The 24,902-nt window shown below is 46.1% G+C and overlaps 1 protein-coding gene across 1 annotated transcript in view; it reads right to left on the reverse strand.

The window, feature by feature from the left end:
- LOC139048932 (uncharacterized) overlaps positions 1-24,902 on the reverse strand; it is a 252,554-nt gene that overhangs the window by 133,303 nt on the left and 94,349 nt on the right. Inside the window, exon 3 of the mRNA XM_070523913.1 lies at positions 10,450-10,529. The gene's annotated coding sequence lies outside the window, so the exon portion shown is untranslated. The remainder of the gene's footprint in view (positions 1-10,449; positions 10,530-24,902) is intronic.

Raw genomic sequence — 24,902 nt, forward strand, 5'->3', positions numbered from 1 at the left:
CGCGTCAGACAAAAGTTCGCATTGAGAACATAACGGAATAAGTGAATGTGAGGCTGCAAAAGGGGAGGGTACACTGATAACTTTCATGAACACACATGTACTCAGCTTCTTTGTTAGCTCGACCACCGCTTTAACTAACTTTGCATTTGCCTCGCTTTCAAGAGCACGTGCTCTGTTATTCCTAACGTGTATTTAGTTAAAGTCTCTGAACTTGATTATGTCAGGCGCAACCATCTTTTTTCCAGCGAGAGCAATGTCACGTGGTCCGTGCTAAACAATTGCGGCTCCATCCGCGGCAGCCAGGAGAAAGTGCCCGCAATGCTTGAAATGAAAAAAAAAAGAAACAAGTCTGTGCTAGAAAGCGCCACGTGACGAACTTAAAACCTAGTAAAAACAGTAAAAAACAGACGAAAAGCTCCACAGCTCGTGATGAAAGCGTTCTCTCCCCCACCCCTTGTTTATAGTGGGGGGGGGGGGGGGGGTGAAGACACAGGTCGCAAAGGCGCTTGGCTGCACCTCCGTCTAACGCACCGCTCAAAAGTGGCAGAGCGCGGCAGACCGGGCCAGTGGTCAGGGATAAACGTTTTCGTTGCAATGGCGTCAATGCTTCCAGCTACAAAGGCGGAGAGCTACAATTCTCAAGATTGGCGAGCAGGAAGCGAATGTCAAGAGCCGCAAAAGGCGGCGCCAACTACAGCGGCGAGCGCTATTGAAACTGATCCGCACGAACCAAGCAACGGGCGGTGTCACCGGCTGGTGCTGTCCCCAGGATTCAACGTCTGGTGTGCACATTTGGCTACAGAAAGCACGAAACTAACAGCTTTAGTCGAGGTTGCTTTGCGAACGCGAACTGCCTGACGTAATATTCCCATCCAGGTTTCTTTTATTACGATATCAATTCTGTAGACACTCAAGACGTATTTCTGCCGTCACCGTGAGATTCGGTATAAAGTACTGTACTGTGCTTCTCTTGCAATTTTTAAAAATCACCTTAAGCATCATTTCCTGCGAAAACTTAACTACGATCTGGCGGTGTACCTTTGACTTATCTCACAAGTCATTTCTTGTATTTCACCCATGCTTTTTTTCCGACTTTCTTTTATAACCTGCTTTTTCGTGTTTGATTGTAAATGACGTGTCCAATGATGTATTTGATCTGTATATGTTGTTTTATAATACGCTAATTTGCTGACTATTGATATAACCATCAATGTTGTTATTATTAACCGAGGGTCCCACTACAGATCTTTGAATTTGGGACCCTCGTCTGTATATTTGTCATGCAATTACTTCTGTTTAAAAAAAAACTTCGAGGGCGATAAAATGCTCCGGGTGCGAGTGAAAGCGTGCGAGAGTGAGTCGTCGAACGCGGTTCAATCTCGCGTATGCGAGCGGTCATTACTGAGCATGCGCAGATATGTTTAGTGCCTTATCGTGTTTTCCGTTATTGCGTAATATTTCAGTTATGTGGGTGATTGTGCAGACCGCTTTCCCTTACTTGTGTCTGCGTCGGAACACCTGCCTTTTGGTAACGTAAATCCCTACAGCAAGCTGAACTTTCCAAAATCATAATATTATACACGGCTCTGCGTATCTCGGAGAAAAAAAATAGTGTCGATGACCCTAACATTCATAGTATGCGTTATGGACGGTGCTGTCAGATCAATTACACAATTTTCAGGTTTTAATTGCAGACCTTAAATATATCTCTCGTTACTTTTCTTTCTCTTTTAATTAACACCATTTACCTTACTCTTATACGCAGAATATGTAAAGAAACAACTGCGACTGATCTATATGAATCAAAGTCTATTCGTAGATGTGGTTTTACAGGCTTTAATTAAGAAATGCGTGTTGAAAGCACTGCTCTTGCCGCTCTCTTATTTTCACGGCCACCTGTAAAAATGCATCATATTTTTTTACCGCAGATATATTGCTATTCAGCAAGAAGGTTAACCTTCTCCACGATGTTTCTGTATACCCCCCAGCGGAAGCGAATGTATTAGGGAAGCATTCACGCATTGCTTTTTCAAAACATTTAGTTAGTTTAGATTAGATTATGGGGTTTTACGTGCCAAAACCACTTTCTGATTATGAGGCACGCCGTAGCGGAGAACTCCGGAAATTTCGACCACCTGGGGTTCTTTAACGTGCACCTAAATCTAAGTACACGGGTGTTTTCGCATTTCGCCCCCATCGAAATGCGGCCGCCGTGGCCGGGATTCGATCCCGCGACCTCGTGCTCAGCAGGCTAACACCATAGCCACTGAGCAACCGCGGCGTGTAACACTTAGTTAGACAATAGCGAAATTTGTATACAATTCGAACATACTTCGGTTTTTATCTCCTTAACAGAAAGATTTACCACGTTCGCTGCAGTCTAAATGCCTGAGGAAGGAGAAAGTTTTTCTCGCCTGCGACTGAGTTTACTTCATAGGAATTGTTTCACGTAAAAGAAAAAAAAACGTTAAAATCCGGTCACTGTTGCTAGCAAATTTTCGAATTAGGGCATCAATTTTTAATTGTGCATCGTTGAGATTCGCAAACTTTCCGGAAAAGAAAGTGCGAAGTTTAACACTCTGCAACTCAGCAATTAAATATAATATCACAGTTCTGTAACTTGCAGTCTATACTGCTTTTAAAGGGAACGAAACTGATGTCTTGTACATGGCTGTTATATGCATCACTAATACTTTAGTAGAATATTACAAAATCCTTATAAACAGTAACAAATTCCCTGAGACATAACTTTTTGGATAAAATGTTTCCGTGTTGGATGTTCTAACGGGTGCAATTTACAGAAGTGCGATACTTGTGGTGGTGCAGAGTTAGGGAGTTGTAGTCTTCGTGTTTCTCTTTTCTTTCAAGCTTACCGATTTGCCGCAAATAAAAGAAATCAGAGTCTCAATATTACATCCGCACCAACAGTCACTAGAACTTACCTTTCTGTCACAAAAGCAAACAGATTAGTTAAAATGGACCTTGGCTTTATCTGAGTAAAACATTTCTGCGATTTCAAGTATTGAATTAGGCGGAATTGAAGTTACGCCCGAGCTAAATATTGGTTTATGACTGCTGGCGTTTGATGTAAAGACACTTTATTTCTTGCCGCGTCAACGGAGGCTCTGGCCACTGAAGTGCAATCGAAAAGCATAAGTGCATTCCACATTGAATCATGGTTGGATTATGCGAGTCTGTAAGGCATATTCTGCAGGCCAAGTGTTTTTTTCGTTTTGCTTTTTTCTTGCTTTTTTTGCAACTTTACGTCGAACGACTAATCTAAGTAACCTGGATTAATTTCGGCAATAGCGCATTCTCAGGCTAAGGCTTCCTTAAAATAATGTTTCGGGGGTTACGACGCGGCGTCTGACGATGCAGGACATTTGCATGAAGGCGTCCATGTCTAGAATGCTCCTTACAGCTTCTCGATTCATGACGGCCGCCTCGGCTCCACTGACCGACGACAGCCGGGCAACCTGCTCCTGGAGTGTGCTGTGACGCTGGACACTTTCCAGCGTTTGGGACGAGGACCTGCAGCAAGGCTGCCAGAGTTCTTGAAATCCATATCGGCATATATTGTGTGACATCGACTTCGCCATAATGAGTTCTGACTTTTTAACACGTGACGGCTCGGCCTTTACGAGCATGTTGCTGGTCTACACGGTGTACGTTTTTTCGGCGCCCTTAGCATCAGCGTTGCCGATTGACGACGCAGAGAGAGTGCGACATCGAAAAAACACGAACGTGCACCACCAAAGCTGATTGTGGATACGCAGCGACAGAATCAAGTTAAACCTGCAAGGACACATTGGTAATGACGCTTAATAGTTTGCATTATTCGTTAAGGCCGCGAGTCGCATCATTCGATGGCATTTAGGTGCTGCCATGGTTGGATGCACAGCAAATGACGTTAACTGCTTTCAAGAGCACATTTTGGGCATTGGCGTATTCGGATCAGTCCATAGAGTTTCAGTCTATACACCCGTGGTTGCTTAATGGTTGTAGTGCCGGGCTGCTATGCACGAGGTCTTAGGATCGAATCCCGGCCGCAGCTGTCGCATTTCGATAGGGAAGAAATGTGGAAACACGCGTGTATTTACATTTAGGTGGACGCTGAAGAACCCCTGGAGGTCCGAATTTTTCCGCAGTACCCCACTACGGTGAGCCTCTGTATCAAATCGTTGTCTTGGTACATTGGTCAAGGCTTTGTTCACCTTTTTACGTGGCAGCGGCTTATCAGAACGACTCATCCAATTCCGTCCCGTTTCACATTTTTTTATTATTTTATTTTTGTCACCGCTCATCTTTCCTTCTTTACTTCCCCCTTCTCTTCCCCTAGTCCAAGGTAGCAAACCGGACGTTTTACCTCGGGTTAACCTCCCGGCCTTTCTCTCATTTGCATCTCTCTCTCTCTGTCTGCTGCTGCTACTAAACCTATATTTGTCCTTAGGATTATGTTTCTTCGCGTTAATGAATGAACCTATCAAAAGTTATTTCTAAAAATCTTTTCTTCCGTTGTTTTCTAGAAAGCTTCACTTGCTTAAACTTTGTACTGGAAACTCGCGACGCAGTAGAATCAAGTGGTAGACACCCGTACTTTTCCCCAAGTCACCTATGTTACGGACTTTCAGCGGGAGCGGCAATATTTGGAGAAATACGAAAATTAAGAGCAGTCTTTACTTTAACACGAAGCTAAAGAGGAAACCATATAGTTTTCTTGGCAGTTTTGTTCCCTTTTCTGAAACTTTCTTCACTTTGCGTCCTTTTGCGGAATCGAGCTGTCGTCTTCTGTGTCTTTAAGCTTCGGGTTGCGCATTAATTCAGCGTCCCCTCGCAATCTGCAAGACTACTGCTTTGCTGAGATGGTAGAGCGACCAACGCGTAAAGGCGTTGGACGCGGTTACGTTCTCGAGACAAGGGCAAATTTTCCTTCAACCTTTAAGTTTCTTTTGGAGAAAGTCTCGTGGATGTTTCAATTTTTTTAGTAGTTTTGCGCTACAATCATTGCTGTGCCAGTTTTTCCCTTTGATGAGACATCCAGCACTGTGCGGGTTTCCGAAGGACAGACTTACCATTTGGTGGCGTTTGATATTCAAAACCTTCACGATCTGATTGTATCCAGAGTTCGCTTCATTCAGACGCACTCGACCGGTAAAATTGTCGTTTACAATGTGTTCTGAGTGTCGCCATGAGCCGATGCATTGGTTTGTTACAATGAAAACCACATAAATAGAGCGGGATGACTTACGAAAAACAAAGAGTAGTCTATACATTCTTGTTCTTGAGCTGTATTATTCGATAAGGATTTGACGCTGGTCATGTTGGCTCCATTGGAGCAAGTTGGGAATGGCAGGCTGTGGAGCATTATCGTTGCTTCGTGAGCCACTACAATGTACAGGCTCGAGCCAAGGTTGGGCTGGCATATGAACTGCGTATTGCTCCTCGGCCGAACGCTTATGATTTGCTCTGCCGGTTGCTATGCGTTCCCTTATGAGCTCCTGAATTATTTTATTATAGTGTAATTTCTAATATCCCAGACCGTTTGCATTTCTTTGCTGGGGGCCTGCTCAATTTTTTTTTTTTGCAACAGTGGTATTCATCATCTCCCTGCACATCTTTCTGTCATTTCAGAATATCCCATATGGGTTATCGGCGCACAAACATTTTTTCATCGGGTAGCTAAGATCACCTCAGCCTCCCGACAGGTAAGTGCACAGGCAGCCCGTCACGCTCATTCTTGCTGCCTGCGAGTTGGGAACGCCGTAAGAGCGTTGAACCTTCTATGAGGCGCTGACACAATCCGGGCTGTCTCAGTGTCTCTAAGCTCTGCTGGAAAAGACCGAAAGAGTTCCAAGCCGGGACAGCCGCATTAGTGAGTTATTCGCTTACTGAAAATATGTGGCCAATGCTAAGAGCGCACTTAAGTCCTTTCGCTGATGCTAACAGCAAATTAAAAGGCTTACGCTGCTAAGGAAGCTTATCAAAAGTGTTGTATTCTGTTATAAAAGTTTGCTATGTTCATAAAATATTTGTTCGAAAACAGCGCAAGTAGCTATATTCACTTTGACGGCTGCGTAATGTGGCGTGGGCGAGCCGATGTATTTAAAGGTGGCTCCATCGACATTACACGCTGCTGGTCGGTCAATGCATGAAATGAACTGAGTGCACGAAACCGCAAAGGTTGGATAAAAATGATCCCGCAATAGAAAAGTAAAAATGTCTTGGCTTACCAGATCACACGCATGAAGTATAATATGCGTTTTAATATGGTTTAAATTTCACCGTTCATTTATTGTTCTCATCCATTCCTCAGTACCAATTATGGATTGGCCTAATGTTCCTGTATATGAACAATGAATGATACACTCAATGATTGCTCGACGTAGTAGGGACTCGATGTATGCAAATGCACGGGTGCAAACAAGGAAGTATCTAGAACGAGGACAACAAAGAACGGCGTTTGTGATTGTGCACCTCGTTATTCTTACAATCCCGCCTCTACGCACCACGAATGCACGTATGTCAGATCTCCTCATTGCACGACATTTCAGCACGAACGCGTGCCACCAGCTTGCTCGAATAAACCAGCTGCTTCATTCAGGGCTCCAAGACGTGATTTTGGAAATACGTTTGGTCAAACGAAGCAGCATGGCTGTATATTGATGCTTGATAATCCGCTACAATAGTAGTATGGTAGAAAAAGTTAATTTAGGGATAGATGCGATTTATAACAATTCTCTTTATACTAAGTATTTCCACCTGTTCTGAGAACCACAGGGCATTACAGAATTTTCTGCACCTTTTGTTATTATTGTTTGGCTCGTATGATCGAGCATTGCTTGCAGAAAATTGTGTCTAAGCGATGGGAAAACAAATAGTCGACGAAACACAGCGCACTGCCCTCATCAGCATCTAGGCGAAGCCAATTTTTGAGGGGTAAGATCGGCAACAATCCTCAACAAAAAGTACCCACAGAGGTAGAATTGCCCCCCTGAAAATGTCAGATTTGTCTGTGGGATTTTTTTTTGTTTGTTGAAGGGGCCAACGAGAGAAAGAACATCTCGTGGCGAAAGCGGGGAACGGCGTCTGAGATTTTTTTTTTACTTCTTCGCTGCCCTCGACGAAGTCCTAGCACGGTATCTATCGCAGTGTGCGGGAATTTAGAAAGCCAAGATGCCGCCGCGTCGGACGATAGCTGTCGAAAGTGAAGAGAGAAAAAATTACCGACGATTACGTTACTTCCTAATGCGAAATTTGAGCGCAGCAAATAAGCTGTTTCACCTTTTCGATAGACTGAGGCAAAGAAATCGAGCAACACATGTATGCGCTATCACAGAATTTTTTTTTAATTTTTCACACGTATTCCTTTAACAAAGACTCCACTAACAGTTCTTGACAGTCATGAAGGAAGCTTTGTGGTCGGAGAAATAGACTGATATATGTTCGGCTTGGTACACCAATGCTTGATTCTCAAAGACGAGATCTATACAAGTGCCTCGCGAGGTTGTCACAGACGTGGGACGCGTTACGAGCGAGAGGAACGGGATGTTCTCCCGCATAAGTGTTAGGAAATTGCTGTTTGTCTTTATGTCAACATTAAAGTCCCCCACTACTAACATCGGTGTGGATCGATGGACGGTTAATGCGAGTTGCAGGAAGTGCACGACGTCTTTCGTGAGTGCGGTAGCGGACTCACGAAAGCGGTATCAGTCGGTCGCTGCTAGCGCTGGGGGGATGAAAGGGGGGCGGAGCTGGTTACGAGGCCGACGACAACGCCGACGACGACGCGAAACCCAGGAACGGACGCCAAAGAGCCATTTGTGTAGCCAGCCCTCCTCCACAGTCTCTCCTCCCTTCCATCATCCTCCCTCGCCCGGAGAGCCGACAGCGCGCATGCGCGGCGGCGGAGCAGATTCGTCGGCGAGCTGGTTACGAGGCCGACGACAACGACGACGACGCCGACGACGACGCGAAACCCAGGAACGGACGCCAAATAGCTGCGCTCTAAAATGCCAGCACGCCAGACGCTGCGTTTTTCTTCAGGCAAATGAGAGTACCGCAGTGCATAATTACAATTACGCTCCGGCCATGACAAGATGACTGCCGGAGCTCGCGAGGTAAGTCTCGCACGGAGGATTAAAATAAATTTTCTTGCCCTCTCGTCCTAATGCGCGATTCGCGTCATGTGAGCCAAGAGCCGAGACACTTGGACAAATGTTCGTGATTAATGACGTAAGAACGCGAAGGTGCGGCTGCGGAGTCTGCGCACGAATACAACGAGCGTCTCCTACGTTGCAGGACGGCCGCGGGAACTAGATGGGGCACATCGTAATTGTACGTGGAAGACGATATTATTAAAACACGAATTAAGTCAAGAATAGGCACGAAGAAAGTGCACCTCCATTCCACCGTGTTAAAGTGGGTTTAAACAGCGAAGCAATTGTCGAGGTTACACAAGCGCCACCATTACAAAGCGTCGCACCGTCGAGGTCAATGTAGCGTCAGCGAGCTCGTTCACACCCTTTCAGATTCTGCTTTGCCGCCACGGTAATGGCTGCGCCTGTTCACGGCGTCCATCAGGATGTCCATAAAAATTCGCAGTTCCGCCGGAAAAGCGAAGGACACTTTGCGATAGGAAATATGTTTTTATACCTGTACGAAAGCGATCTGCGGTGTTTGCAGAGTGCGCGTAGTGGCGGTAGCTTTGTATGCGCTGTGCTTTTGACGTTTCGTATGCTTTAAAGCGACCTATGCATGGAGGTGAGTTGGCTCGAAGCTGCTGCCGCGATTCCTATCTCCAGCGTTTTCAGAGACCCTTTCCGCTGTCATCGAGCGACGTGTGTTCATCTTTACCTGTACGCAGGTGACGTCGTGCTGGTTAATTTAGTTTAAGCACGTTGACGGGCTAGTTGGTTTGAATCCATGACAGAATGGGAAACTGGGACGGAACAAGAACGTAGAAGGAAGCAGACACGCAAAGACCGCGCTGTCTCTGTGTGTCTGTTTCTTTCTACGTCCTCGTTGAGTCACACCTACATATCCTTTCATTGGTAGTTTAGTTAGTAAGCGAATGTTTAGAAGTTTATAAGGCCTATAAAACTACTATGCTAACTTCTTACAGCTTTCGACTAATTTTCTATCGCAATCGGTAACTCTTATTTCGGGTGGAACTACGAATTGTCTGTTTTCAATGCCGGCCAGGTAAGGCCGATTTGACCGTTCGCCACCCTCACCTATCTTCTCTTTCCTTCTCTCCCGAGCTGGCAAGCATTCGCGCCTGCTTTACGGTCGGGGAGGAGAGTGCCATCTAGGTGGCTCCTCCCAACGGAAGTCAGAGGTAGACTGACAGACGCGCAATTGAAGGTTCCGACAGCTGACAGATCCACGGACGGAACTTGGAGCACTTCTCATGGAGAACGGCAGCGGTGCGCGCTCAGACGCCCGCCTTAGCAAGCAGGCGTATGTAAATTATTCATGAGGTCTGGGTAGCGTCAACTCGCTGAACTAAGGCGCACCAACGGCATTCACTGGGGAGGGGGCAATTTCACTGGCATCGAAAATATTTGGGGTGAGATCCACCACTGGAAAAGCTGGTGACACCGTCGGCACCAGCAACACGAACGCCGGCGTTGTTGTTGTCTTTTTTTTTCTTGTCCGTGTTCAGTTGTGCGCTGGAACGATGTTTAATAATGCTAATCACAACCAACTAGCCCAGCTGTCCATAACTTAGCGAGAAACAGAACAACGCTCTGCTTTTTATAGCGCTTGTAATCACTCGACGAACAGACGTTTCCTTTTTCAGCCGACCTTAGTGATAACGATATGTATTCACACGCGTAATTTATTATTTTTCCGGTGAGCTCTTTTCACCGGCCCACAATTGTTAAACGTTATCGCTCGGCGCAAGAAGGCGAAATCGGTGAACGAGCGTTTACGAGTTTAATGGGCAAACTTGGTCCCCGAAACAAAGAAAGAACAAGGAAGTCGGTGGCGGCGCCGGCAGCAATCGGATCGAATGAGTGCCAGCTTTGTGTACGTGTTTGTACTTGCGTAATGAGTGTACGTCTTTGTACTTGCGTCATCGAACTTCCTCGGCGAATAATTGGTCAGGAAATACATTCGAGCACACTGTACATATTCGAGCATGTGCGCGAACTGAAGATGTGTCCAAGTGGTTCTACAAAAAGAACGACCGCACTCAACACACGTGCGCGATCTCTCAGTGACCAACGCCCTCATCACGCAAGAACCAAAAAGCGACAGCAAAGCAGCGCAGTCAGAAAGAAGGATTCAAAACAGAAATAAACTGACGACGCGATATCATGGCCTTACGATATAGTAAATCAAGAGCATATACGAAATCATTGTTTTGCCGCGAGAACCGAGCACATGTTGGACGCGGTGTTTTCTAAAACGCCTTAAATGCAAGCAGTGAAGACGTACACGTACCTTCGGATGACGGAGAGAACGTGGATATCGATGTCAGCTGCACGAACGGTAGGCTCCCGCGTCACTTTTTGGTCCATCCTCTGGGAACGATAAAAAAAAAAACATTTCGAAACTTCGGTCCCTCGTAGTCTCCGGGACAGTGTGGAATGCGTCAGCGCCACACTGTTAGAGTTTGTAGGCGTGCACCTAACGCGAACATTCAAAGAATACAACACTTCACATAGGGACGAAGCGGTTCACAAATGCAGAAAAAGAAAATACGTCGTCTCCGGCCGCCAACAGAAACGCCAGCATGCCCTCCAGGATCTCGTGAGGCTTAGTAATCATGGTCTCTTGAACCGCGTGGCCATACCTGGGTACACGTCCGCGCGACGGGAGGTGTTCGTCAAAACTGAGTGACGTCACAGGCCACGGCAGGAGGATTGAGCAGGTCTGAATATATTCTAGAGGGCGCTCAGGCTGAACGGGGACGAACTTTCCTAAAATTGTCAGAAAGGGTGCGCCCTGTAGTGACAAGAGTTTCGTGCAATAGTCACAAGAACAGTTAAATTGAACTCTAGGATTTTACGTGGGAAAACTACCGTTTTGAAATTACTAGAAGCAACTCTGTCGCTAGCTAATATAAAAACCGGATAGTTCAGGTCTTCGACACTGCCGAATCCTGAGTTGTCAAACTTGTGCTCTGGTTAGCTGTCATTGGCTAAGAGGGCTGCTACGGCTTGTCTGCTTACGTCTCAAAAATGGAATCCTTATAGAATTAGACAATATGGCGGAGTTTGACCAGAATGTCCAGAATTGTACCCCGGAATGATGATTAGTACATGGATATCCGTAAACTTCTTCCTTGATGCTTTCAACGGTTTTGTGGTTTCGGAAGCTAATCATTTCCCTCAAATTTTGCGTTTCTATAACTCAATAAATAAACATAAATAAAACTGTGCGACCACAGCATTGGATGAGAGGACCGCTAGGACCGAAGCACCACATTGTAATCATAATACGCCACGGACGCTGACGCCTAGCTAGGGCGGAAAAAAATCATCTTGAAGAATTTTCTTGGAGCAAGGCGGTGGCGCGGGGTCGCTTAACCTATCTTGCCGCGTTTCAATTTGAGCACCGACGCCGCGAGAGCTGAAATCACTGAAACTAGCACCGGTTATAAAACTTCTAAGAGTCTTCAACGTGCTGCCTCCAAGTGTGGAGGATAAAATCGCTACCTTTAGGATGCAGTCGGTGCACGTTAAAGAACCGCAGGTGGGTCGAAATTAATGCGGAGTACCCTACTACGGCGTGCCAGTAATCATGTCGTGTGTGTGGCACCTAAATCCGCAGAATATAGTTTAATTTGTTTCTTTTTTTTAGTGTTCATACGTTTAGAGAAATATAGATTTGTCGAAAAATTTAGGCTAATAAAGGCCGACAGGGCGAAATGAACAAGGCCGCTAAAGCACCGCATGTCATAATCAAGCATATCAGACAAATCCACGGACAAATCAACCCTAAATAGTCGAATTATGCAATTTGGCGGGTCGTGTTCCCAATTTCAAGGGAGAGAAATTGTTGCGCTGTTTTGCCTTCGTACAGCCCTCCCCCCCCCTTCATGTCTGGTTTTGCCTCCCTCCTCCCGTTCCATGCGCAGTATTTTGACCTGACGAAAACGATAAGGGCCGCCCGTGGCAACTTCAGTGGCAGCTATCCGTCAATCAATTTCGACGCCCAATTGAGTTTAAATTTAATTTCTCCATAGTTATGCTAACAGAAACTAGGTACCATGATGACTCGGACGTTTTTAATATCGCAGGTTACACACCAGCTTAATTAAATAGCAAATTAAGGACAGAGGATGGCGTATGTATGTATGTTAAACAAGAGATGAGGTACGAATGGCTTAACGAGTGGTCTCAATGCACGGATGGTATGGAAATTGTATGTCTTAAAGTAGAAAACTGTCTGTCTGTTGCAGTATACAGACCACCCGATGGCAGCATAAACAATTTTATAGTTTGCAGATAACACATTTTACTTTGTTAATGACAATGGGTATAGACTCGTGTTGGGAGGCGACGTGAATATTGATGTGTTAGCAAGTACTAATGGGCAAAAGGATCTTTCGGTACTTCTTGATTCGCACTTTTTATCGAATGTTATTAACACCCCTACTCGTACTACTGACTCGAGTGCAACCTTAATAGGCCTGCTCATAACAAACTTTCCCTTCAATTCCGTACTTTCTGGTACTATTTGTACCGCTATCAGTGATCACCTACCTATATATTTTATTGTACACCAATCTCGCTGCACACTCAGAGAGGCTGCTTCTGGTATATATTATAGAGCTGTAAATTTAAGCTCTCTTTCGCGCTTTCGTGATGAAATTGAGCAAACGCTATGGGATGACTTATTTTCTTTCTCCTGTCCTGATTTAGCTTACGACTATTTTATCCGAATGATTTGTTCAGTTTAAAATAAACACTTCCAACTTCAGGTTTTTTATGGTTTTCAGGTCCTATTTTATGAAGATGCCTTCACTTTGCACGTTTTCCCCGAATTGAATATTCGTATTCGGTGTCTCGGATCTTCAGGTTGCCCATCAATTCGGCCTCGCCTTGCAATCTGCAAGACTCCTGATTGCTGAAATGGTAGAGCGACCGATTCAGAAAATCGTTGGTTGATGGTTCCCTCCTCTGACGAAGGCAAACTTCGCTTTAACATTGAAGGCCTCTTTCCGAGAAAGCCGCTGGGGGCCTCCATATTTTTTTAAATAGATTTGCACTAAAGTCCATGTAGCGCCACTTTTTTTTACTTTGATGAAACTTTCACATCTTTGTAAGTTTCCTCAGAACTGACTGGCCATAGGCGGCGTTCGATATCAAAAGGTTTCCCGTTCTAAGTGTTTCTTGAGTTCGCTTCATTCAGACGCAGTCGACCGGTAAAACTGGCATTCGCAATGTGTTCTCACTTTCGCCATAAGGAGATGCGTTGCCACGTTACACCGAAAACCACATAATTGGCGAAAGACGATTTAGGAAAAACAATTAGTCCGTACATCCCTTGACCTAGCGTTGTAATTTTGGAGAAGGATTTCACGCTGATAGTGACCACTGGTGCAACACGAAAACGGCAAAATGTGAGGCGTCGTGGTTGCTTCGGGAACCATCACGATGTCAAGGCTCGAGCTAACTAACGTTGGGCTCCTATATAAACTACGTGCTGCTCTTCGGTCCAGCGCTCGTAACGTTCTCTGTTGGTTTCCATCCCGTCGCTGACGAACTCCTCATCTATTGTTTCTATAGCCTAATATGTCATATTCTAGCCTGTTTCAGTGTTTCTGTTGGGCACCTTCTCAATTATTTTTTCTAGAAGGTTGACCGTCATCTCGCTGCAGATTCGCATGGCATTTTTGACTATTTCCTATGGAGCATCATGGCAGTTACCGAAAGGATGCCAAGCAGAGATAGCCGCATAAGCGAGTGCTACGTTCACTAGATAAGCATGTGTACTTGTAATGTCGCACTTAGGTTTCTTTGCTGTTGCAGAAAATAAATTAAAAGGCATGTGCTGAGAAGGAAAATTTCTCATTATTTGTGCAGTTGCTCTCAAAAGTTTGTTATGGTAGTAGAACATGCATTCAAAAACAAAGGCAACCGCCATATTCACTTTGAAGGATGTGTAACGTGGCGTGTGGGAGCCAATCCATTAATTCTTGGCTCCATCGGCGGTGCAAGCACCGTCGCAATAGACGAATAGTAAGATAGCATGAAAGTGGTAAATTATAATAATAACTATACCTCAAAGACAACATGTCGGCTTGCTAAATCACGCAACAAAAATATATGTTTAGAATGGTATAAATAAATGTGCTCTAAATGCTGGAGCAATGTGGCAGGGATTCTTTGTAAGTAAAGGCAGGAGTGAAAGCAGTGACGTAATTCGAACGAGGACAACAAAGACAGTGGCGTTTGTGTTGTCCGTCTTTTTCTTCTGTTGCCATGTTTTGCAGCCCGCCTTTAAGTGTCATGAACATGGGTATGTTACTGTTACTAATTGTTCGACATTTCATGAACTGCATGCCATCAGAGCGCCCTAATACATCAGCTGCTTATTTCATTGCTACAAGTTCTAAGCATAAAAAGAAAAAGTTTACGAAAGAAAGCACCAAGGCCGGATATTTATTCTTGATGTCAAGGACGAATCCACTATGGACAGATGCGACTCATTCCTATACATGGTCACAGTGGTACCTTATTTTGTCAAAACTCGAGATGGATTTTATGTCAAAATAATTGCCACCAAAAAAACAAGTCTTACGCGAAGAAAAAATTTCTTCCGTGTTTCAGCTCATGTAACTCAATGTGAAGATTAAGTGGACCCTTGCCACTCAAGCGCACGTAACCAAAGTCCAAGCCGCAGCCGTAAGAATCGATGGTCTCGTCATGAGGCAATGTCGGGTGCTGGCACACAAGCGCGAACACCTGTCTACCCATTGCCAGAACAATTCCAATTGTTACAGTTGCTCGCTGAGGTTTAATAATTTCTTAATCGAATGCAGCACTCGCCTTATTAATACGGCAACCAAAACGACACAGGATACCTCCCGAGGAAAAAAACGGGATGTTCGAGTGAGGAATGTTTTATTATTAATCGAGATGTAGCCATTGTTTGGACGCAGCAGCCGCAGTTCTCGTTTCTCATGTGTTCTTATTGGAAAAATCTCAAATCCCGAGCCAATGGCGTCTGCCACAACGTCTCATTCAAGTCACGACGAAATAAGTGGATGCAAAGCCGCACGGCGTGAGAGCACAGTGATAACTTTCACGAACTGGCACGGACTCAGCTTGTTTGTGCGCTGGACGGCCGCTTTATGTGCTTTCCCATTTGCTACGCTTTCAAAGCGCGTGCTCTGCTATTCTTGACGACTATTTAGTTAAAGCTTTTGATCTTAAAAGTTAAGGCGCTGCCTTCTTTTTTGTTCCAACGAGAGAAGGATTCCGCGTGGCGACTGCGACACAATTGAGGCTCCATCAGCGGCAGCGGCGAGAAAGTGGCTGCCGTGCTTGGAGGAAAACAAATCCTCACAACGAAACCACACGTGACGATTTTGAAACCTAGTAAAAAAAATAAACAAAGTGACACTCTGGAGAAAAGCACTGAACCTTGTGATGACGGGGGTCCCCCCTACCCTCTTTCTTTTATTCAGGAAACGGGAGGGGGTACTGAGGGCAATGGCCCAAGTTTCGACGTCTTTCTCGATGTTCGATGTTCATGTTCATCGTTCGCTCATTTTCGTATCTTTGTCATATCCTATTTGAATCACAATTACACCTACCTTGTCTTAGTTTACATCGACATTTGGTTTACACCCCTCCCTTTGTTTTTGAACCCCAGAGGCCAAGTGGGCCCATCCCATAGGTTGTATTGCCAATGGTGCAATGCAGTTAATATTGAGCTATAATGTCGCGTATTACGTTCGCAACGCTAATTTTACCTATATTCAGTTCAGTTCAGTTCAGATTATTTCCGACGCATTGTTTGGGGTCCTCCAGGCATAAAAGTTGTTATAGGCAAGTGGAGGGGACCTGGGGACCATACAGAGAGCAGGCAAAGTGATACAGTTACAAAATAACGATTTGATATACTTTACATCACAGGGTATTTCGAAATAGTGAACATAATATACAATGCGAGATAAAATCAAATACAGATATGGCCACTACGAACATACAATGAAGACATAAAAAACGTGAAAAAATAAATATGCACTTGCGTTACAGGGTTCTTCACTCATTCAACAAAAAATGGCTGTGGCTTAGCTAAGGTTAAGCCCAGGATGCGAAGCATACTAGCCTTTATTTTAACGCGACAGCGTTAAGGAGCTCGTGTCGCAGAAAAGCCGGTGTCGTCGGCGTCGGCTCAGACGTGCGGCACTTCCTCAGGCGCACATTTCGTTGGCGCGCCGAACGCTGCGTTGCTCGACGCTCACCGCGTCCGATGCGGGGCGCGTAGTCGCTGCGCCGTAGCAAAGCCACCTAGAAACAGTCTCTGTAGCACGCCGCAACCTTCGCTTCTCATTCCAACGAGCAGCTCTGTCTTAGGAGGCATCTCACCTCGTGAGTGTCTAGAAGAGGCAAGCGCAGCGGCTTATATACCGCCGCGACGCCGCGAGCGACGGCGCGAGTTGGAGCCCCGTTTCTCCTCTGTCGTGACGTCACGGTGTCACGTGGTATTGAAGGCGACACCGCCGTGCCTGAGGATCTGGGTTGAGCTCTAGTAATATGCTTCGCATAAAAACATCTTATTTGCGACTTGAATTAAGAGGAAACCTCTCTTCTTGTGGGGAAAACCGCAGCCGCCTTCCGGATACCTTTGGCTGGATTACACGACCCCTACTTTGGCCAAGGAAATGCGCTCAATTTTCAAAAATATGCTGTATGGCGGCGGTGCCTCATCCTGTATATATACACGCCAGACCACTCTTTACAGAGATACAATGGAATGCGGCAAATATTTACTATGTTGGCGCCAATTTACACCCCTCCCGTAAAACTGAGATTTCTGCGACTAATTCTCGCTTCCGGTGGGCGCAGCCGGGGCAATCTTCCAGGCGCAATTTCGTTGCCAAATTTCACGCTTATTAAACCCATACCGTAACTCTTACCTGCTGTGCGACTAACACTTGCTTTTCGCCTTCTGAGACCTTGAGTTTGATATTTCTTGCAACTCGCTAAGGCTCTCTGGAGGAGCGACAAGGTTTTTTTATTCGTACACGGTTACAAGAGATCCCCGACCTCAGACGCACCATAACCATGTGAAGCCGGCTTAGAAGACCTGGTCTTCAAAAGCTTTGTAGACATAATATTGAGCATTGCGTACCGTAAGCCCTTCTCTCTGTGTCTAAAATACTCTCTATACAGCCGTATATTGAAGGAACACGCTAGGCGTTTGGTATGCGGTCTCTAGAGTGTGAGAAATGCAGCTGTCAACATTTTTTTTTTCACTTCACACTTTCGAAATCGTTTAAGATTGTTGTGGCACCAGAATCTTTTTCAGTCGTGTTGGAACAGAACACGAAGGATAATTTTTTGTGAAACCGTTCCATACCACTTCGACCTAAAGTTCAACACAGGGTCATTGTTGCTGAAATTCTATCAGAATGAACGACGTCTCGAGCTTCTCTTGGCCGCAAGAAATAGCGGAGTAGCCGGCTGGCGGCCACTGGCTGGTCCACAATAGCATGGATGGGTGTGGATGATGCGTCGCGTTGGCTCCTATTCGCTGCTTGCGTAAACGTGCACGTTCGGCGTTCATATCCTTCAAAGTCTTTATTTCCTACGGATGTGTCGCAGTCCTTTTTTTCCCTTTGATGTAACATTCAACTCTTTACGGGTTTTCGCATCATTACCTTTCCATGTTGCGACGTATGATATCAAAAGGGTTCCCCAAAAGCTTCGTGCGCTTCCCTCTGAAGTGTCTCATGGGTTCGCTCCACTCAGACGCATTCAGCCAGTAAAATTGGCGTTTAAAATCTGTTCTGACTGTCACCATAAGCTGTTTCGTTGCTATGATACAACGAGATTCACATAATTGGCGAAGGACAACTTACGAAAAGAGAAGTAGGCCATGCATTCCCTGTTGCAGCGTTTTGTGCTTCGAGAATGATTTGACGCTGATAATGGGCAGTGCAGTAAGGTGGAAGCGGAAAACTGTGAGTCATCGCGGTTGCTTTATCGAACAGACTGGAGTCAACGTTGGGCTGATATATGAACTCCGTATAGCTCATCAATTCAACGCTCGTAACGCCGCCTTCCGGTTTCCATCACGTCACTGAGAACTTCATTTATTGTTTGTATAGTGTAACCTCTGACATTACTTCCGGTTTCAATGTTCATGACGGTGACCTGCGCATGCCCCTTTTTTTTATAGTGGTGTCAGGAATCTCCCCGCGATTTTCGTCTGATTTTCGATGATTCCATAAGGTTTTTGTGCACAGAATATTTATTTGCTCATCGAGTAGTTAACGTTGCCTCAGACATGCGGCTAGCCAGCGCGCAAGCAACACATTCGGTTTGTCCCAGTATCATGTGAGTGTCGAATCGACGCAAGGCGGCCAACCCTCTAGAAGGTGTTGACCCAACGCGGGCTGTCTCAGTGTTTCTGTGCTGGCGGACAACATTCTGTGACAATGGACAGATTTAGTTTAGTATACGCAACTATACCGTGCGTTATATGCTAAAGTATAGCGCACATTAAGCAGCGCGCGTTTTTTACAGTTTTAGTTGCTGTGCGAGGTCTTCGGACCTCAGAGGCCATATGCCTTTGTTGCGGTTATCTCACGACTGTACCAATAAGTGGCGATGACATCTCGAATGTTTTTCGAATATTGAGATAGGACACCAAACACTATAATAGCAAGAGCATGGTGGCGCAACCCACCGCACCGTTCCAAAGGCGACTCGCATAAAATCCATCCAAACAGCCATTTCTTTCGTTAGGTTTCGATTCGTTCGAAACTAGAAGCGATCTCGAAAACGCCACAAGGTTATCCATAATACTATGTCGCCGAAGCGGCCTGAGACTAAGCGAAAACCATTTATGGTCATTTGTACGAACGAAGCGCATTTTACAAAAGCAACGCCTAATTCGATTCGAAGCGGGTAGCCAGGACCGCCGCCATGTTTCACGCAAACTCTGCAAATCACGCATTGACGCATGCGCAGAGACGGCCCGCTATATTGTAGCGCACGCAATGGTGTAGCGTACGCTAAACTAAAGCTGTCTAATGAAGGGAAAGCTACGGAGTGAAGCGCGCACAGGAGGGAGCGATCCTGAAAAGAATGCCGTGTTTTCACTCACGTTAGTTTAAGCAACAGAAGAGGAAACGTAGGCATCTGATTAGCAGCCGTTATACAGGACGAAACAGGCCACTGAATGTAAAAGTTTACCTATTTTGCGGCTTTTCCCTTCCGCGTCTGGGCAAACGCGAAACCGCCGCAAGTGGAAGGTGCGTCGATTAAGCGTCTGTTCCGAGCAACCGAAAGCATCGTCAAACGCTGGCGGACAACTTGGCGCGGTAGCACGAGTGCAGAAGCTGCGCCCTCGTAGCTTTTCCTCAACTGCCACACGGAGTTGTCCGCGAATGTAGGCACGGCAGGCAAACTACGAAAGCGTGCCAAGCCGGAACACCCGCATTAGGCAGCGCTACGTTTGCTAGATAAACGTGGCCAAAGCTAATGGTGCACTGAGGTCCTTCGTAATTGCAGACATTGTATTAAAAGGCATGTGCTGGTAAGAAAGCTTATCGGGAGTTTTGCAGAATTTCTCAAAAGATTGTTATGCTCATAAACTATAATTCGAAAAATCCGGATCCACCTATATACACTTTGAAGCTCTTATATAGTTACATGTGCTAGCCCATCTATTAGATGCTGGCTCCATCAACGACACGGGAAACCCTGAAATGCTTGGAAAAAAACCTCGAGGGCAAAATAACTGATGCCTCGAAAATTACGTGCAGGCTTACTTGATCACGCGTATCACGAATAGTAACTAAGAGTTTTAACCTACTGCACATTTCATTGTTGTTGGTTGTTAGCCGCTATGCCCCACTAAATTTCATTGGCCATTACGCAACATTACACACAGAAATAAATATACCTGGAATGAGAAAACGATGTGGCAGGGATTTGTTGTCTGTGACGGCAGGTGTGCAAACAGGGACGTAAATAGACCGAGGACAACGGCGTTTGTGTTGTCCACCTCATTCGTCTTCAATGCTTGCCATTACGCGCCATGAATACACGCATGTTACATTTCCTCACTACACAACATTTCAGCAATACTGCATGTCATCAGAGCACCCTAATATCCCAGTTTCGTGGCTCCAAGATCCTCACCTCGAAAATAAATTTGCCCAACGGAAGCAGCATGGCTGGATATTTATTCGAGATGTCACGAGCCAATGCACCTTTGCTATAAAAGTTAACGGATGGACAGATGCTAATAATACCCATTAATGTTGATATCGGTACCGCATTTTTTGAAAACTCGAGATGAACTTACTTTACACTAACATTTTGATTACCACCGAAGAAATGAAGTTCTACTCGAAAAGAAAAAGAAAGAGACTTTCTGCGGAGTTTTGTGCTGTGGCAACTTGAAGTGACGGCTAGTCTAGTCATGTGACTATCAAAACTGCTGCTGGGCAAACCGCAAGAAGCATCCGCGCGGCAGTCTAAGCTTTGCAAAAAAAAATTTTAATTGCCGCGGTTGCTCGTTGAAGCTTTTCATTTTTTTAATCAAATGCAGAAAAGGTCCAGTTACTAAATCAGTGAAAGCGAAAAAACTACACCTTGCAAGGACAGGAACGGAGATTTTAAACGATCAACATCTCATCTACCTCCCTCCCCTCTTTCTTTTGGGAGGCGGGAGGAAGGTGATACAAAGAGCCCCTGCGATATGCTGCACTTCTATATAATGCTGCTCTCATAAGTTGCAGCGTGGGGCCCACCGCGCCAACGCTCGGGGATAAATGTTGCCGTTGCAGCAGGGTCAGTGCCGCCACTTACAATTGCGGAGAGCTGAATGTCTCGCATGTGGCGAGCAGGATGCAAGCGCCATGACCTTGAGAATGCGGCGCCAACAACAGCGGCGAGCGCCATTGAAAACGATACCACAAACCAAGCAACATGGGGAGTCACGTGCGGCGGGCTGTCCCGAGGATTCAAAGTCTGGTACGCGCATTTGGCTACAGAATGCATGCAGCCAACAGCGTTAGTCGTGGCTGCTTTGCGAACAATAACTGCATGACGACCCTACTATGTTTATTTAACTGCAATATCAATTGTATGGACCCTCCGGGTGCATTTATGCCGTCGCCGTGATGTTCCGTATAAATTTCAAGGTCGATAAAATCGGCGGCGCGCCCAGTATGCTGTGGGTGAGAGTGAAAGCGTGCGAGAGTTACTGTCGAACGCGGCTCACTCTCAGCCCGGAGTTGAGTAGAGGACGGGAGGGGGGGAGGGGGCGTTCTTTTCCGTCGGCGGCTGCCCACGGCGTGGCCGTGCAAGACTCGTAGATTGCGAGCGTCTGCGACGTGGTCGAAGTGCACGCCCGCGCGGGCCTCATCTCGAAAGCGATCTGCGATGTTTGAAGAGTACGCGTATGGCCGGTAGCTTCGTATACGCTGTGTTCTCGATGTTTCGTTCGCGTTGAAGCGAGAGATAACCGAAGGTCAATTCGATCGCTGCTGATCGCGTCATTCCTCGCTCCAGCATCTTGACAGTGAGTTTCCGAGCTCATCGAGCGATGTGTGTTCATGTTTGGCTGTGCGCGCAAATACATCGTCTTTGTTAACTTAAAGTATGTAGGCGGGCTTGTTGGTTTCAATCCATGATAGAATGTGCCAGCGCGACTGAACCAGGACGTAGAAAGGAGCACACAGAGAGAGAAAGCGCTGTCTCTGTGTGGCCGTTTATTTCCAAGCCCTCGTTCAGACCCGCTTACCCATTATATCGTTTTTAATTTTGGTTAGTAAGCGAATGCTTACAAGATTACGCGGCCCCATAAAACCACTATCCTCGATTCCTAAAGCTATTGTAGAGAAGGATTGGAACGATGTAGAGGGTTGTCCTCTTCAGCGTTTTGGTCGTTAGTGGCGCTCGTGTTGAGAGTCCGTGCCCTGAGCTAAGGTTCGGTCCAAAACGCCGGTCACTACTAAACGCCTAGGCAAGTGTTGTATTTTTCTACAGTCTTCTCAGCCGTTTCCCTGGAGATTTTCATGGCGTTTTCGACGATTTCATAGCGTTTTTGTGCACAGGACGGTTATATGCTCATCGGGTAGCCAACGTCGCCTGAGGTTTCGTCGCTGTACCCTTCGACTGGGGATCGCCGTAAAGGCGTCCAACCGTCTAGGGTGTGTTGACTCAACGCAGGCTGTCTGAGTGTTTCTAGTCCCGGCTAGCAAACACGGGAAGGCTTCCAAGCCAGGATAAACCAATTAGCGAGTGCTACGTTTACTGGATAAATGTTGCTAATGCTAAAGGCGCCTTTATGTTTCTTCGCTGCTGCACACATTAGATATAAAAGTTCCTTAAGAATGTTGCAGTATATGTTAAAAGTTCGTTAAGTTTACAAAGTAATTATTCAACATTGTGGATGTAGCGATATTCACTTGGAAAGTCGTATATAATGGCATATGTGAGCCTGTCTATTACGTGTTGGCTCCATTAGCAGTGGAGTTGCCTTCGCCGTTACGAAAAATGCATAATTACAAAAAAATATGATGGTTGGAAGACAACGTGCAGGCTTACTTCTATAGTTGTATAAGCTATAATAAGTATATGCTTTACCCTGCTGCACATTTCATTAATGTTAATTGTTCACAGTCATGCCCACTACACTTCATTGGCCATAATATAACAATAAACAGAGGAATAAATATACCAGCAATGTGAGAGCGATGTGGCATGAATTTGTCGTGTGTAAAGGCAGCTCTGCAATCAGGGACGTGAATAGAGCGCGTACAACGAGGACAACGACGTCTATATTATTCAGCTCGTTCTTCTTGCAAGCCTGCCTTTGCGTGCCATGAATACAGGCATGTTACATTTACTCACTACACAAGATTTTAGCATAACTGCATGCCACCAGAGCACCCTATCAATACCGCAGTGTCATGGCTCCAAGCATCTTATCTTGAAAATAAATAAGGCCAAAGGAAGCAGCGTACTTGGATATTTCTGCTTGACATCACGAACCAATGGACCTATGCTATGAAAGTTAACAGATGGACAGATGCTAAGGATGCCCATTAATGTTGCCATCTGTTCCGCATTCCATGAAAACACGAGATGAACTTACTCTACACTAGGACATTGGTTACCACCGAAGAAATCAAGTCTTGCTCGAAACAGAGAATTTCTGCCAAGTTTCAGCTCTACTAACTCGAAGTGACGGCGAGGAATTCAATGTCTCGTCATGAGACAAGCAAAGCTGCTGGTGGGCAAGCGCTAAAAGCATTCACACGACAGTCTAAGCATTGCCAAACAACTGAAATTGCCGCACTTGGTTGTACGAATTTTTAAATTGCTTAATAAAACGCAGAAAAAGCCAAGTTAGTAACGCAAAGACTGTGAAGAAACTACACCTTGCAGGGAGAGGAACGCAATTTTGCAATGATCGACGTTTCATGTGCCTCCCTCCCCCTTTCTTTTGAGAGGGTGGAGGGAGGTGATACAAAGCCGGTCGATACAGCGCCGCTCGTAAGTTGTAGGGCGCGGCCGACCGTGCCAACGCACGGAGATAAATGTTGCCGTTGCAGCAGCGTCAACGACTCCAGGTACAACTGCGGAGAGCTGATGGTCTCGCAAGTGGCGAGCAGGAATTCAGGCTCCGTGTGAAGCCCAAGGGCTATGAAATTGTCGATGCGCGCCGTGTGCCGTAAGTGCGAGTGGAAGCTCGCGAGGGTGAGCCAGCGAGCGCAGCTCATTCAGGCATGCTCGAGCGAGGAAGGCTCAAGGAAGCACGCCCTCTCCTGTCGCAAGCGAGACATAGGGGCGAGGCGAGGGATTCGGTGGGGAGGGGGGGGGGGATTCTTTTCCGCGAAGGCCTCCCAGCGGACAGCACCCCCTAGCGTCCGCGCAGCCATCATCTTCACAGCAATTTGCCGTGTTTGCAGAGGACGCGTAATGACGGCTGCTCCATAAGCGCTGCGTTTTCGACGTTTCGTTCGCGTTGAAGCGAGGAAATGCGCAAAGGCCTATTCGATCGCCGCAGCTGCCGCGATTCCTCTCTCCGGCATTTTGACAGCGAGTTTCCGCGCCCATCGAACGAGATGCGTTCGTGTTTACTGCGCGCGCGGGGCGCCAGGCTTGTAAATTGAAAACACGTAGGCGCGCTTGTTGGTTTCAATCCACGAGAAAATATGCATGCGCGACTGAACGAGGACGTAAAAAGAAACACACAGATAACGACAGTGCTGCCTCTGTGTGTGTCTTTCTTTCTACGTCCTCAATCAGTCACGCTTACACATTTTATCATATTTAATTTAGTTATTAGGCTAATGCTTGCAAGTTTACACTGCCCATAAAACCACTATCCTTACTCAGTTTGGCTATCTACTAACTTGCTATCGCCATCGGTGCTCGTAACTTTAGGCTACATGTTCCATTGACCGCGGCCTGGCGTAAGTGCCACCTGGCGCGGCTACTGAAAATCTATACTGCAGGAAAAGCAGTTATTGAAGACAGCGGAGGAGACGTCGACTTAAACAATGTGTGTAGCCCACGTGATGCGAAGGCACAACGCTTCAATATATCGATATCGATGCCACACACTTATGCTTATATAGATTTCAAGAACTTTGGCAACCTGGCTGGAGCTCCTGGTCATAAGCGCTGGAACGAGATCCGCGTGACAACGCAATCCCGGAGCACGTTGCCCGGCTGTCGTTGATCAGT

The sequence above is a fragment of the Dermacentor albipictus genome, chromosome 8 (genome assembly GCF_038994185.2).
Source record: "Dermacentor albipictus isolate Rhodes 1998 colony chromosome 8, USDA_Dalb.pri_finalv2, whole genome shotgun sequence".
NCBI classification, from domain to species: Eukaryota; Metazoa; Arthropoda; class Arachnida; order Ixodida; family Ixodidae; genus Dermacentor; species Dermacentor albipictus.